We start from the raw sequence: 16710 nt of genomic DNA on the forward strand, positions 1-16710 counted from the left end.
ACACCACAATTAGGATTTTGGTATTTCTAATGTTTGTACATCTGGCCCTCAGTCTTAACACAGGATACAACACATGGTTGGCTGTATGTACATTTTAGTCAGCAATACTGCTGGAAAGGTGTGTACATCAGATCCAACTTGGTTAGAGAGGACATAAATGTATTGTCTCTTAGTTTTTATAAACTATTTAATTATTGTGTTCATTCATTGCGCATTCAAAGCAAAGCCAATAGGTCTGATGTTGACTTCCACACCTTTGGCTTTTTTTATTGCATTTGTTTTTGTAATGGTTTTCATGAAACTTTATTGAGCTTCTAGGACCTTGACAATACAAAATAAGCCCAATATATTTTGGTCTCAAAACCACACCTTGCCCTCCTTGGCACTGAAGGTAACTACTTTATCTGCGGGTGTGCTCCTTGTGAAAGAGTAGTACGTCAGCACTCACAGTGAAGTTAGTCAGAGGCTAAAGTGGGCTGACCCAATGCATCATGCTGTGTGCTGTAATGCGTGCAAGAAGAATGTGAATGATAAATGAAGATGGTTGAAGAGAGCTGGCTGAAAGGCACTGAGAGAAAGCATATTATGGATATAATTTTAAAAAAATCAAAAGGTCTTGACTAACACCAGACCAAATCATAGGGCTCGATTCACAAAGGTCAATTTATTCTCAGACTGTCCCTGGAACAATAGAGTCTACAATATGATCGTCTTATAAGACAGCAAATAAGATCTACTGAAAGAGTACTCCTGAACGTGGCATCCTCTCCTGGTGTACCAGGTAAAAAACTGACAAACAGAGGTCTCATTTAGAGTTTGAGAGAGTGCATATTAGGACATTGTAGAGTCCAAAAGTCACCCCTTTGAAATATCTTGAGATTGCAGTGAATTGGAGATTGCAACAGTAAATAGGGTCCAGTGCTAAGGGTGCTGCGTAGGCAGGTTTGCATTAGTTGCTGTTTCCAGTACTGGGCCTCTGGAGTGACAAACCCTTCATGAAACCTTTCAAACAGCATCAGGTCCCATCTTCCACCATGTGTTATATGGTCCTAATTCCCTCATTTGATCATTCTCTTCATAAAATTGACCTGTCTCCAATTTGGATGGCTGTGTTGTACCACAGTGTAGCTAAGGTATGAAGGAAACTATTGGCTTTCAGTAACTTATGGGTCTAGTTCCATATTCTCTCAGTCTCTTCTAGCATGGGATCATTTGGATCATTGGATAGTTTCTTCACACCATACAGAAGTGCAGGGTCACTGAGCCCACCCATCTGATATTACTCCATTAACACCCACTCACGTGTCTCGAGGATCAAATAGAAATGAATGGGGAGATATTTGGTGTGGCATACAATAGGATGCAATATGTGAAAGCTATAAGCTGCATGATGTGGCAGCATCATTTAATTTTGACATTTTCACCCTCCGTGCCTCTTATATATTTTTTTACCTCCTTATTATTTTTCAACAGCAAAGTTTTTGAGATGCAAATGGGCCGTGTGCTGAACACCTAATAGAACCTAAATGCGACCACCATCTTGTTTCTTTCAATCATACCCCAAACTGCCAGCGGCATTTTGCCCCATTTGTAAAAGTCCCTAATGGACCTCAACAATAGGCTTGTGAAACGGTCACATATATCTGAGAAGTTCAGATTCAAGAAGATACCTTCATCTTCCTGGGGAGTCACAAAACGTGCATCCTCAAATGTTATTTTGCCTCCGGAAAAACTGAAATGTTTGGGTATCAAATCAAATAGCACTGGAACTGAGATCGAGGGATCAGACTGTGTAAGCAGTATGTCATCTGCAAAGAATATCAGTTTTGAGACTCCTGCATGAGTGACTATGCCTTTTGCCTCTTTAGTACCCTTGGTGGTGGCACTAAAGCTTCCAGGACTGGCAAAAACTGCAGGGGGGAGAGCGTGCATTACAGGCAGGTACCTCTACCAATTTAAAATGGGGCTGATGTTATGCCATTGCAGTGTTTGAAAACCATGAGAAATAGGCAATGTCAAAGGACTTTCTACATAAAAGGTGGGCCCAGACCAGATCTTTCCAACCCTCAAGAGAGGTAGACCTACTCTACTGAATCAGATGCTATTTCTGTGCACAAGGAAAGATCTACCTTCTCATTTCAATCATTTCACACATGCTACATCCTCATGTGATGTCTTGAGGTTGCTCCAAGGATGAAGTTTACTTAATTTATATGCACAAGCGAGCGTGAAGATTGCTCTTTGTAATCATAAGGCCAGGACTTTGGCTAATATTATAATCACAGAAATAGTAAGTCAGATGGGTTGGGCCATTGGCTTGTTTTAAGCTGTAATGTTGTTGTTTGTGGGTATATTCACGTAACACCCATGGAATCTGAAGCATACCCAGACTTACAAGGAATCGTAGACCTGGGATGTATCAAAGTCTAACGCCTCCCCAGGATGGTGTTAAGGAGGTGCAACAAGGCGAAATATCCTTATTTCTCCTTATTTTTTCCTCTTTCTATATGTGTTGCATTCTGCAGAACACATAGAAAGAGGAAAACACCTCTCATGATTCATGGTGCAAGAGTGCCTGCCTTGGCGCAGGGCAGCCCATTGTGGGAAAAGCACAGGAATCCATGGTATTTCATAGATACAGCAGATTCCTGCCCTTTTCTTTTGGCTCAGGGCATGCCAGCAAGATTCCTTGCATCGCTCCCCTGGTCAAAACATCGTAAATTAGGCCCTTCGTGCCTTTGGCAATACTCTTGCAAAATCAGTGGCACATGTCTACATGATTAGGCATACCTGGAGGATATACCTATAAAATCTAGACTTGGAGATATCATGAACATTCAGGCACATCTAAAACATTTACATCATTAACATGGATTCGACATATAAAAAATCACAAACTTTTAGTATGTTCAGACACAAAACAGTGCTAAACAATTCACATATGTCACCATGAGGACTTGCTCTTGGGAGGCCTCCTAAACTACAGCCAGACTCATTACTTTCTATGGGTTATGGGGCACTTCTTTTCTTGTGTTATGTGCTGTCTGCCTATGGAAAAGCATGCACCACTCCTATGATGTGCCATTGGTTTCAATTTCTATTTTCCTTTTTTTTAAAAGTCTCTGTGAGTGTTTTAATTTCAAGTGTGTGTGCCCCAGTCCACTCGGGCTCAATCCACTGACTCCCCAGCTGCCCGACACTCACTCCTCAAAGCCAGGCAAGAAAGCCAACTGCTTCTGCTCTTCCTGTCTGCCCACATTTGCTACTCGCTTCTAGTGCACTGCCAGCCTCCCTTTGATGCAGCAAAGCACTAGAGCTTGGTGGGTTTGGACAGCAATCAGGCATGGGCCATAGCAGAGAGGTTACGTTCCAATAAAGCCTTTCTCAAAGCATCCCCATCATACCCAAGTCCCCGACGCCCCTCCAAGAAGAGTGAAAAGGAACATGCAGGTGTGGATGCCCCCAGCGAACCAGTCCCTCTGAACTGCAGAGGACAGGCCATATCAGATAATTTTAGAGTGTGAAGTCAGATAATGGATTTCCATCCTGCTGCCTACTTTGACATAGATGTATTTATTAAATGGATTGTCACTGTTACAATGTGATGAAGCTGCCACATGCCTCTTGCCTCAGGGCACCTGTAATGGTTTTCAAAGGATCTTGCAGGCGCACCAACTCTTAATACAGATATCTGAGTCCCTGCTTATCCAGTTTCAGCAAGATTTTCAGCAGTCAGTTTCTGGTGCCAGACCCCATTCACCTACACCAACAACTATTGGCATTCTGTTCCGCAGACTTATGTTGAGGATCTCTTCAGCATTATAAGAGCCTCTGGCAGTCGTGCTACCTCCACCTGGCATCAGCAGCTTAGCTGCACATGCACTCATTCACCGCCCTAGTGATCTCCTCACCTGCGGTCATCCTCAGTTGCACTCCACAGGTTTGCCAAGACAGACCACTCTCCATGCCTGCACTCCTCGGTCTACCAAGGCAGAGCACATGCACTGTAGCAATAAATAGTAATGTCACAGGGCACATATTCCTAATATCAGACAAAAATAGAGTTCAGAAAAGGTTGACAAGGCACAAGTAATGAAGCAGAAAAAGCTCATTTCTTGCACATTACTACACCGAATTTGCATCAACCCTGATGTGTCTGTAGAAACTATCTGGCTGCACAAGCGATAAACCAAAACCAAGAAATAACAAATAAAATACCATAAAAATAAAATAAGTATAAAATAAGCATTAAAACGGCTTGAAACCGAGATATAGGATTCATATAAAATATAGTGAGATACGGACTTCTTCTGGACAAATAAGGACATTGGATTTGTATTTTGCTACTTTGTGTTCAAACTCTGATTTCCCCATTGCACGAGCATTGTCCCTATATTTCATTTTATGCTAAGAAATCTTTTTGTGCTTAGCTATTTGCTTTTCTTTCCAACTCCTTCAGCCGAAAAGTAAAGTATAACTGTCTAATCTTCTAAGAACTGCATTTGGGCAAATGTAATTCCTATGTATTTTATTTACTTCATAAAAGAGAAAGGATTCAGTGGCAAAGATTTGTGCTTGTATCATGAATCCCAGGGACAGGCGTGATTTTGTTACTCCAGTTTGCCAGACAGTCATCCAAAGCTATTTTATTCATGTGAAGATCATGTGTTGCATATTAACCTGCAACTTTCGCTACCAAAGCAAATAAAATGGAGTTGTGGTTCTGGAGCTTCATATATTATTAACCTCCCTGCACTGCCCACACATGTGCTCCACAGCCAAGTAGCATGCCCACTTCCAGGTCCTGAAAGGGTAACCACGTGCTCCATAAAGAATTCTTGCAGTAACGCTGCATCCTCCGGAAAATGCCAGCAGTGCCTCAGGGATTAAATGCAGTCAGTTTACAGAATGAAATAAATACACTCTGTCCCTGAAACTAAGTTGCAACCTCCTGGGTGTCTGGAAGAGTAAACTAAAACAGGAGGCTTGGAACGGCTTTTATGCATTTTAGTTTTAAGGTGAGGTGCAGTGGCCTCATCATGTAATTCATTATGGTGAGAACGTACTGTTGTGTTTCGATTTAGATACCCGTATAAAGGTTTCCCTGAATCATGTCCTTATACAAGCACAATTCACATTGCCCTTATTTAAATCTCATTCCTTATTTAGGCATTAGCCATGCTAACCAAATACAGGCATGGTCACCTACATCCGTCCATCCCACGTCACACGAGTTCTTAGAAACCAGGCCCTTTAGCCGAACGGGACTTTCCCTAGCTAGGATTATTGATTTCTCCAAGAACTCATCTATTATGCATGAACTACTATTCCTTAGGGGTTCATCCATGACGTCTTCCTCTGCCTGACTTTACATCAATGCTAGCATTCCTAAGCACCTTCCAGGTATAAATATGCCTTCCCTTACCATGGCAAACCACGGCACAACTCAGCACGACTTGTTCGGACGAGACCATATCCTGTACTGACGCACTGACCAGACGCTGTCAACCCTGCTCACAGAGAATCCAGCTTCCAGTGTTCTGACTCCCTTTGCGGGGTGTTAGAGTTTGAGACCCAGATAGAGATTCCCACCGCACTCATTCTAAAGGTATGGAGCCGACTAGAACCTAGAGGGACTCTTGGCATACTAAACTTAGTATATACCATACTATAGAAAACAGCATCTACTTTTAACTTAGGTTAGGTACACCAGGGTAGGACTATTTTAGAAGCATCAGACGAGTATTCACTTTTTAGCCTGTGTTATTTATGTATGTATATATGAATATCTGTCATAGCTAAAAGACAATGCTACTGCAGTATTATTTCTTCTTACTGCTTACGCTGTGCGTATTATATCTTGTTTACTGTCTAACGATTGTAACAGCTCATATCTCTTACACGAGAAACAAGACTGTTCAGTAAACCCTTTTATTGAAACGCCCGTCTATCTATTTCTGTGGAACCCTGGAGAAACTAAGCATGCACGATTGACTGAGTGAAACTGTTATCTATTGTTTCCACGATTCTGAGACGCGTTCCGATTCTAAGGGAAACAAAGTTGTCATGTTTATGCGGTTGTCAGAAACAAATCCCTTCTTGTTCATTCGAGAAGTTTCTAGTGACCTCTGAGTTAGCTGGCAAGTAATTATGTTTAATGTACTCGATAGGAGCATACTGACCTTAGTCCTATGCAAAAACTATAGTGTATATTATTCCAATGCGCAGAGCCTATAAGGGAAATAGGAACTACACTACATGGCCCCCAATGTTTGGTAAGGCACTAATTTAACGCTAGATACTGAAGTAACTCAGTCGTGTTTTTCTCAGAGACCCCTACTCACAATAAGACATCTGGAGTGGGTAAGGATAATATCCACCCTAGCTGATTAGGACGAAAATCCGATGTATTAGCTGTTTGGTTTATTCAACGTTGAAGGATACAGTGTTCCAAAATATTGTGCACCTTATCTTTGTTTCCTTGAAACTTGTTCTACATTTTTCAAAAAACAATGTCCCAAAACGGGGATAATACAGAGGCTGTGGCTGACCAAGTCATAGCAGCCTTTAATACTACAGGTTTAAATGAAACCGATGAGGGTACTATAAACATACATCCAAATTTAAGGAGAGCCATCACTCTAAAACGTATAAAACACGGCCTAACACCAAGAGTTGGTAGAGCAGTTTTTGTGATAGAGGCACATGAATCTTTTCAGACAGGTATTCTATTCATGGATTTCATTCCCAGAATCAAATCCAGTAAATGTTTCACTTCTTCAAAGAAGGTGAACCACCAGAGGAATACATTCCCTTCGCGGATATTGAAATTCCACTCACATACCAGGAGCATCAGCTCTGGTTTAAAGGCACCCTAAAACATTACAATCACATTACCAGGCTCGGTCCACTAGGTAGACCAGGAGCAACATGGCCGATTTTAGCCAGCTACACACCTCATCCTGACATTAAAATAATGTCAGACGATGAATTACTCACTCAACTAAAAGAGTTAATATAAATTTAGAGACAGTTAGTACAATATGTGATGCGGACTTTAACAGTCCAACCACCATGAACCATTCCAAATCAGACCCCTCATGAGGGGAATACACTAAAAATTACTCCACAGACTTTACACGAAGTCATGGGTAAAATGCCCACAAAACATGAACAAATTCCATTCTGGATAGCTCAAAAAATTACTCAAATCGAAGCAGTATTTCCTAATACTAGCCCTTATGAGAAACACAGAACGCTAACAATCTGTTTACCAATGGGGATCACACCACATCTGGAAGACTGCACCACTTGGGGCACAGTCTTTGCTGCCATCCAAAGTAAAACACATGGTGTTCCGTCTATTGCGGTAATACCTGATGTCCTGAAACAAATTCAAAATGAATAAGGGGCAGAGCCTGCTCTGAACTTAGGTATGAAATTACTGAAAAACTTCGACCAGGTCTCAACAATAATATTATCTCATATTAAAGGGGAGGCAGCATCAGTGGTGATCTGACAGAAATTAAGGGAATTTGATGTAACAGAACATCAACATGAACTACCCCGAATAATAGAAAAATCCTATGAAGAATTAGGCAGAGACAGTTTAGGTGGGAAACCAGTTAAACCACAACTGTCTGAGGGTCCTGAAAAAGACTCAATTAAACACAAACCTACATCTTCTAAAAAGAAGTGGGAAAACCAAAAACAACATTAAAAAGAGAAACGTTCTCAATCCCGAGGTAGGTCTCCTCAAAAGGAGCCCTCTGAAAGGAGGTATAACCTCAGGCATAGGCATAATTTGAAAAAAACTGACAGGTATCAAGATACTGATACACGTTCCTCTCGTACCTTTCAGACATCTTCACAGACATCCGAAAGAAGAGGACGGTCAGATCACAAAGAAGAACGCGTGAAGTCCAGAGACGATCAACATGTTCAGAAAAACAAACTAAAACCTCAATTCACCAAGAAAAAGGTTGCAGGTCTGAAGATCAGACATGCTGAAAATCCTGAGGACACAACTCAAGAACGGAGAATGGGCTACGACAATGCTGGACAGTGCAGCAGAAGTAACAATAGCTCGCCAGAACCTGAAGGAACTTCTGGAGACAGTGGACATGAATGAATACATAACAGTTGAAACTGTAGACACCAGGCTCAGTTCTCCACAAAAGTTATATGAAATAACACTCCGGATAGAGGGAGACATACCAAGAAAAGTGAAAGCACTCCTTTGGGAAAACCTTTCGAGGGGTTATGATATACTTCTAGCAGAAAAAGACTGGCCACCGGAATTTGTGAGGGAGTGCCCACATGGCGAAGACATCATTATGCCAGCCTTCTCCAATCATGTTCGTATACATTTAAAATATACTTATGCCAGGAAATGAGCAGTAGCCCAGGCCCCTGCATTATACAAAAATCATGTTGGATGGGATGAGGACCCACCTCACCATAAAATCCAATTAAAATGTCAACCTACTGCACAAAGGCAGTACCCAATTAAGCAAAAAGCTAAAAAAAAATGGTCAGAGAGATCTTAGATCAACTTGAAACCAAGGGGTGATTGAAACAAGCACCTCATCAATGAGCAATCCTTTGTTTCCTGTTTCCAAACCAAGACAACACATATCGTCTAGTTTTGGATTACAGACACCTGAACACATGTTCTAAGACATTTGCAGTGCAAAATGCACACAACACAGCATTAATGAATAACATTGTGCGTAAAAAATCTAAAACCACATTGGATATTTTAAATGGTTTCTTTTGTCAAAACATAGCACCTGAAAGTAGGTACTTGACAGCTTTCTCAATAATGGGGACCCAGAGTCACTTCTGTCGACTCCCACAAGGGTTCAAGAACAGCCCAGGGTTATTCTCAGCAAGAGTAACAGAGTTACTACAAATTTATGATGACGAGGCATAGTCATATGCCGATGATATCTATCTGACGGACGATAACCTGGATATGCACTTGAACAGGGTGAACACCATTATACTGGGTTTCGCCTCTGATAGCTATAAATTCAACTTCAGAAAATCTAGAATTGCCCATCTCAATGTCCTTTTCCTAGGATATGAACTCTCAAGTGAAGGCAAAAGCCTGGCAGCGAATTTTTTAGACAATTATGCGCTGCTCCAACCTCCAAAAACGCTGAAAAATGTACAGTCGATTCTAGGTTTCCTGAATTTTGGAAGAACTTACATTCTAAATTACGCAAAAAGGGCTAAACCTCTCTACGAGCTAATCAAACCTGATTTCAAAATCAAAGATTGGACACAGGAACACACAGAAATCCTTTGTTCACTACAAACTGACTTGTTAGCAACAAATCACTTACAAACACTCGTAAATACACGGAATTTAGTGATCTAAATAATTTTGGGTCAATGCGGATTCACCTACTTAACTTTTAATGAAGGTGAAAAAGTACCAATTGCATACAAATCACATTTGTACACACAAGCGGAAATGCGATTCACTTAAATAGAGAAAATTCTGACAGCAGTTCAAACCGCTGTAGCAAAAGAGAGAACTCTAGCTCAGGGGAAATGCATTATTGTGGTGACTCCAGTACCAGCCTTAGAGGCGGTAACAAAAGTGAGCATTCGAATGCAAAAGCTTTACATCCAAGATGGATACAATGGGTTAATTCTCTTGCTACAACAGATGTTGAATATGTTTTTGATCCTTATTGAAAAACACAAGCATTCCTGCAATACGAACACGAATGTCCTCTGCCTATTGAGATTCTCCCTCTTGACCAGTATGAATTCATAATTTATACTGACAGATCAGCACAACCCACTACGGGGAGTAAGTAAGCTAACAGTGCAGCCTGCGTGATCGTTAAAGGTCGTATGCGCAATGGTAAATTCCGACCGATGGTCACTGAAACACAATCTCTAGGAGATTGTACAGCTCAGCGAGCTGAACTACAAGCACTCAAATTGGCACTTGAAAATATGGATCGCAATTTCCCAACACTTATAGTGTGCGATTCTTTTTACTGTGTTCAACCATACAATGAATATTTACAGAATTGGCTTCAAAATGGTTTCAAAGATGCAAAAGGTGGCACAATCAAGCATAAAATGCTTTGGGAACAAGTAGTTCAGTTGCGAAACGGACTACAAACCACTCACATGATACACACGCTGAGTCATCAACGTGATGTTGTTCACGTTGCAGGGAATTCATTGGCTGACGAAGCCACGAAGGGAGCTGTGCAAACGGCTTCCGTAGCTGCGATAACTCATTCAAAAACGAAAATAGACAGTGATATATTGTTGGCTGTCAATGCTTCAAGCAAAGGCAGTGGTGCAGCATTACCTAAAAAGTTTCCACTCAAATACTCATATAAAATTGATGTGAACAACGTTCCGTTTGCTCGAATCCGTGGAGTGGGAGATATGGTAATTCCAAACATGGAACGTAGGTTAGGACTAATCCTAGTAGCACATGAGGGGATAGCCTCTGCTCATGCAGGTGTTTCCGCCACAGTATCATTATTAATACAGAGATATTGGTGGCCTGGCATTAGGAAACAGACCAAAAACTATGTTTTGGAATGTGAAATATGCCAGAAGATTAAAGTCTCGACAGGTAAACGTCCTGCGCAGACACCCCTGTTAATCACAGATAAACCATTAGCGTGTGTTTACCTGGATCACTGCGGTACCTTGCAAAGGGAAGGTAACTATAAATATATCATGGTCGCAATGGATTCGTGCTCAAGATTCCTATGGATGTGGCCTCAGTGCTCGGCTGATGCTCGAACTGTTATAAAAGATTTGCGAGTCTTTATCGGCACATACGCAATTGGCACACTACATTCTGACCAGGGCCCTGTGTTTAGCTCTCGGGCTTACAAAGGAAGCCATGGCCAGTTTGGGCGTTGCATTGCGGTACTCCTCTCCATTCCATTCTGAGGGAAATTAGGTTGTGGAAAGGAAAAACAGGGACATAAAGCGGTCTATAACAGCTAGGGTATTAGGTTCAGGTGATGGGTGGGTTAAACAACTTTATGGGATTCAATGCTCATTAAACAATTTGCCAAGAAGTTCTCTGGGGGGGGGTCACTCCCTATGAGGTCCTATTTGGGACAAGAATGTGGGTTCCTGATCTCGAATGGAAAGGCACAGTGGTGGAAAATAAACCATTTGATATCAAAGATCGTTTGGCTGTTTTACAGGATTTAAATGAACTAAGATCGAAGCAAAGCAACGTTTTCCTGAGGCCAGCCACCACTGGGGATAATCCAGCCGTCCCATCAAGGCCGGTCTGGATCCCAAAGATTGGGGATCTATTCAGAGAAAAGATCGCGGACAAGAAGGAATTTGGGCATTCTTACAGACAACCGGTACCTGTCCTAGCAATCCACGGATCAAGAACAGTACTTCTGCCGCCCCTTGCTGGTAAAAAGGAGAAAAGATTTGTGTCCATCGACCTCATCAAACCACACTATGTGACCGATACTAAACAGTAGGCCATGTGGACTCCGACCAAGTAGCAGACGCACTCCTCTAGATACTATCAAAGAGGTTCAAACTGAAAGACTCATCACCATTGAGAATCCAACAGTAAGGAATGAAGGACTAAGCAACAATGCTATGGAACTCATTCCTTTTGAAACCCAAATAACAGTTCGTCCTGATACACCGGTCTCCACCAACGTAGCAAGTGATCCACTGGTTCCAGCGATTTCAACGAATCCTGATGCAATTTCAACCACTGACAGAACTGCTTCTGGCTATTTCATTAACTTTGATACATTTTCTTAGGATCCCAGCGAGCCTGAAACAATGCCAGCCAAAAGAACTTCCAAAGAACAAGCACAAGACTTTTTTCAACACGTGAAAAAGCCTTATCTGGTTTCACCATGGATTGAACTACGGATTATTTCTGGAATATTTTTCTTTCTGTTTTGGCTAGCTTTAGTAATAACTCTGAGCATGTTGATAGATGGAAGATATATTCATTTGGACACGGGAAGTAAAAATGTGAACTTACTTTTGAAACCACACAAATCATCCCATTGGGAAGCAAGAGACTTGGCAGCACTGAACATCACAGCCGTTCCTATACAAGATGGTATAGTTTGGGACAAAACGGATTATGATATATACGGTCCGTCGGAACTTTTGAAGATTCTACACTTATTTAAGATTTTATTAAGTGACTTTATTACCTCCAGTACCTATTCTGATGATTGGGACTTTGAGACTGTTAATAACATGATAAAAGCTTTGTTTAGAGCCTGTAACATCCCACAGCAGATAATGTTTTTGAATGACACTGTGCAACAAACGTCTTGCCTTGGGTTAGCCAAGATCAAAGACATGAACAAACCATCTATACTGTAGTAAGGAGGCAGATGCAGGTAGTAGTAAGTTGGTAGTTTATTAGCTACATGGACAGCAGAGCAGGGGAACCAGCTCTGCCAACAGCTCCAGCGAGAATGTCCACCACTTATCATTCCTAGGCAACCATGTATACATTCTAGATCACTTCAACAGCAGGGTTCAGATAAGCTGCAGTATGACAGAGTAAGCAAGCTGCAGTACAACACATCTTCTCTTCTTACAAATAATCAATAAATAAATAAATAAATAAATAAAAAACAAAAGAAACTAACAGAAAGAAACACTATGAACATTGTGACCAACAATAAGAATCTCATGACCTGTACCTGGCAGGTTTAACAATATAAACTAACAGAAAGATACACTATGAACATTGTGACCAACAATAAGAATCTCATGACCTGTACCTGGCAGGTTTAACAATATTTCTAGAGCTTTTCCTCAAACTTACTTGATCAAAACGAGGAAGAGGACTCCTTCTTGAAAGAGAAACAGTAGTACAATTACGAACCATAACAGCATTACCCAAAATATTGATAACTTTAACAGGAGGACTAAATTTGCTGTCACCTTTCTTAGTGTGAACAGCACTTTTGATTTTAATGGTGTCTCGCACTTCCAGTTGAGTTACTTTAACACCCTTACGGGAATCAAACCACATTTTTTGTTTAGATTGAGATGTAGACATATTCTCACTCACCAAGGATAACAAGTGAGCAACATCAGACTCAGATCTTACCCATCTGCTCATCCAAGCAGGTCTGAAACTCGTGTTTGGCTTACGTCCTCTCAATAACTCAAAAGGTGAAATGTTGGTAACAGAATGTGGTGTAGTTCTATAAAACCATATCATGGCATTAAGTGCTTTGCAAACGTCATGACCACCAGCTCTGGCCCACTTAATACATTCACCCACCATCCGATTCATTCTTTCAACCAAGCCATTACTCTGTGGGTGATAGAGCGAGCTTTTATGGTGTTTTACACCAGAATCTTTTAAGAATAGACTCGAACTCTGCACTAACAAACTGTTTCCCATTGTCCGAAATCAAGGTTTCAGGAAAACCCTCTCTCAATCACACACTCTCAAGAAAATCTACAAGAGCATGAGAGTTGGCATCTTTCACCAACTTGATCTCTGGCCATTTGGATGTGTAATCCATTAAAACCAGTATAAAACAAGCTCCACCTGGGAGAACCTCATAGGGACCCATCACATCAATCCCCAGTTTTGACCAAGGGTTTTTGGGGCATTCAATGGGCATCAATGGTGGAACAGACACCTTCAGACATTTGTCAGAAGCGCCACAAACACAACAACCGGAAACCATGGAATTAATCTTAGAATCCATCCCTGGCCACCAATAAACATCTCTGATGCGGCGTTTAGTAAGAGTTGCACCCAGGTGACCCTGGTGAGCTCTTTCAAAATAGTTTTCCGATACAGACCCAGTGGGACAAACTTATCACCCCTAAGTAGCAATCCATCTTCAATGGAAAGTCCGTCCTCAACTTTCCAGAAAGGTTGCAGAGGAGGAGAAAGTACCTTTTCCCTTGGCCAGCCATTCTTAACAAAACTAGCCACTTCACACAGCACATAGTCAGATTCCAGGGCTTGTTTCCAATCATCCTCAGAACCCAAACTTAGAACAGGTAGGTCAAGCACCGCCACTAAACAATCGTCACAATCTTCACTAGAAAATTCCTCAAGATTGACATCATCAATCTCAATAGACTTAACGAGAAAACGGGATAAGAAATCTGCCCTCCCATTCTTTCCACCAGCAATATTCTGTACCGAGAACTGGTATTATAACAGTTTGGTAACCATACGCATGATCCGAGGTGAACAACATTTACTCTCACTTCCACCCAGGATGTTTACTAAGGGCTTATGATACGTTAAGAGTTTGAACCGTTTCCCCCAAACATAAGGTCTAAATTTCTCGATAGCCCACGCACACACAAGCAATTCCCTTTCGATGACCGAGTACTGAAGTTCAGGAGTTCTCAGTACTCTTGGCGCAAAACATATGGTGCTTTCATTTTTGTTGTCAATCTGCGTTAATGTAGCACCAATACCTACTTGACTTGCATCAACAGTGACACAACATGGCAAACTTGGGTCAAAAGGTTTAAGTACAGGGCCATCACATAAAGCGGACTCCACGGATTTAATGGCAACAGCACAATCGTGGCACCATTCAAACTTAGCTCCTTTTTTTAGGAGGTTGCTTATGGGACGGACAACTGTGGCAAAGTTAGGAATGAATTGATAATAATACTCACATAATCCCAATAATTACTTAACTCCCACTTTATCTACAGGGTCCGGTGATTCGACTATAGCTTGAATTAGACCAGGACGTGGACTTACCCCTTCTTGGGATATGACATGTCCCAAGTATTCAACTTTAGTGCAGAAGAATTTACACTTTCCCTCCTTTAAAACCACACCACGTTTTTTGAAGAGAGTCAACACCTTTTCTAACGCAAGATTGTAGGAACCAACATCTTTTCCAAAAATAAGCACGTCGTCCTGGAATACAAGGACATCGTTGACATCTCTTAGTATACTGTTCATTATCCTCTGAAAAACAGATGCCGCAGACGCAATTCCAAAAGGCATGCAACAGTAGCGAAAGGTTCCCAGAGGTGACACAAATGCAGTTAGATGCCGGGACTCAGGATCAAGTTCTACCGGGTGATACGCACTGGCCAAATCTAGTTTGGAGAAATAACGTGCTCCTTTTGTGGAGGAAAATAAGTCACTAATTTTGGGTAATGGGTGGGAATCAACCCATATCTCCTTATTCAGGGACCTCAAATCCACACAAACGAGAGGATCTCCCCCCCTTTTTCTCGCCTCGACCAATGGAGAGAGGCAAAGGGAAGACTCAGTGGGTTCAATGATCCCTTTGCCAAACAATGCCTTCAATTGTTTTTCTAAATCTTCCCTCGAACTGAAAGGAACCCCTCTAAGTTTGTGCTTGATGGGAAGAGCACCCTCCTTAACAATTATTTTGAGTCGGAACCCTTTAATTTTTCCTAACTCGCTGCTAAAAACTTCAGGGTACTTTTCTTTCCATTCCAAACTGGTATCTTCGCAACCAACCACTAATACTTGTTCTTTTTGACCAGGCTTGAGTATCATGCCAAAAAGGCCTTGATGAAACCAACCTAATATATTAAGTCCTTTTACTGCGACATCCATTTTTCCTTCAATTCTCCTTCCTTTGAATTCCAACTCATCTTCAAAATATCCCAATAGATCTATTCTACGCTCCTCATATGAGACCGCAGAACAATCAGGAGGAAATAAGGATTGAGAACCATCCCAAGTTTCTTCAACTAGTTTTTGAGTGATCATAGTGATCTTTGCTCCAGAGTCAACTAAGAGTTTGACAATGTGGTCTCCAATCTTGATATCTACAATGGGATCAATACATGAGGATGGATCCCCAGTAACAATATTTGGAGAGAAACTAGACTCGACAGAATCTAACCCGTTTTCACATCTTATAATTGAAACCACTTCTAAGTCTGACTCACCATCTGATTCCATGCTACAAACAGTCGGTTTGCTTCCATTCTTCTTTTTTAGACAAACTTTTGCAAAGTGACCCATCCTTTTACAGTAATTACACACAACATTGTTAGCAGGACAACGTGAACCTTTGATATGTGGAGGATTACCACTCTGTCATCCAGGATATATTCATTAGGCAACGTTGTATCCTCTGCAATAGACATCGTGGAACAAGATTTGGTCCTGCTGCGTCAAGGCCAGTCTCAATTATGTTCTATTCTGTCAGTAGGCTGGACGTTGCAAAACTTGCGTGCAGGCTATGTGCCTTGGTGTTTCATTAACACGTCTTCTCTGTTTTCTGATTACAATCTCACTGATAAACAGATCGAACTGGCAAAAAGGGGAGCAAATTATACAGTGCTGAGCATTGAAAAACTGGGAAAATTGCCATTTACGGTAGCAGAAAAACCAGCTACTGAATGGATCATATATGTCAAAATAACTCTGCCTGTTACAACATTCTATTTTCAGTATTGCCTTAAACACATGCCAATAGGCAAATATGAAAGGTTGGGTAAAGAATACATCAGGACATCCTGGGATTTACCTTACACACACAGATGTTGGAGTGGGGGGATTGAAGTGTTTATTAGCGGTATACACTGTGAAAATGCACTAAGCGGTTCACTCACATGTCGGGATATTAGTTTACACGGGGCTTGTAGCGGTTCCACTGCAAATTTATCCTGCCACCTGCAAGGTTCACCAGCCGCTGTGATTAATCCAAAGTTTGGACAACTTTCAAA

Source organism: Triturus cristatus, chromosome 8, assembly GCF_964204655.1.
Source record: "Triturus cristatus chromosome 8, aTriCri1.1, whole genome shotgun sequence".
Taxonomy (NCBI): Eukaryota; Metazoa; Chordata; class Amphibia; order Caudata; family Salamandridae; genus Triturus; species Triturus cristatus.